Source organism: Mus caroli, unplaced genomic scaffold (assembly GCF_900094665.2).
Source record: "Mus caroli unplaced genomic scaffold, CAROLI_EIJ_v1.1 scaffold_16656_1, whole genome shotgun sequence".
Taxonomy (NCBI): domain Eukaryota; kingdom Metazoa; phylum Chordata; class Mammalia; order Rodentia; family Muridae; genus Mus; species Mus caroli.
Genome location: NW_018390759.1, coordinates 22,878 through 23,491, shown reverse-complemented (window position 1 = coordinate 23,491; position 614 = coordinate 22,878).

The window sequence follows — 614 nt, the reverse complement described above, 5'->3', positions numbered from 1 at the left end:
AAACTTGAGCAAAGAACCTTCTCCCCTAAGAAATGTTGATGTAAACTAACTAAAAGGTATTTTTGGAGAAAATTTTTTTCTTTCCTATGTCCTGGTTTGGGCGATTTCTGGGAGGGAGGTTGAGACAAGGTTTCTCTGTGTAGCCCTGACGGTCCTGGAACTTACTTTGTAGACACAGAAAACTGATCTCAAACTTAGAGCATCCAGTGCACCACTGTTGNTATTAAAGGAGTGTGCCACCACCACCAGACATGGCATTTTTTTCTTTAACCTTAGTATTCTTTTGCTTGTGTATTACATTTTACAATTTTGTGGGCTTTTGTGGTCTTGTATGTGTGTCTCTTTGTGTGTATGAGTATCTTGTGTCCTTAATTGTTCTTGTTATTGTTGTTTGTTTCATTATTGTTCCTTTATTTTGTTGAGAGAGAGAGAGAAAGACAGAGAGAGAAAGAGAGAGAGAGAGGGAGAGAAGGCATGGGATTGGAATGGTGAGGAGGGCTTGGGAGGAGATGCAACAGGGGAAACTGTGATCAAATAAATTGTATGAAAAAGAATATGTTTAATAAAAAAGTTAGAAACAAAGGGAGGAATGTTGGTGTGTTTTTACCAGGTAA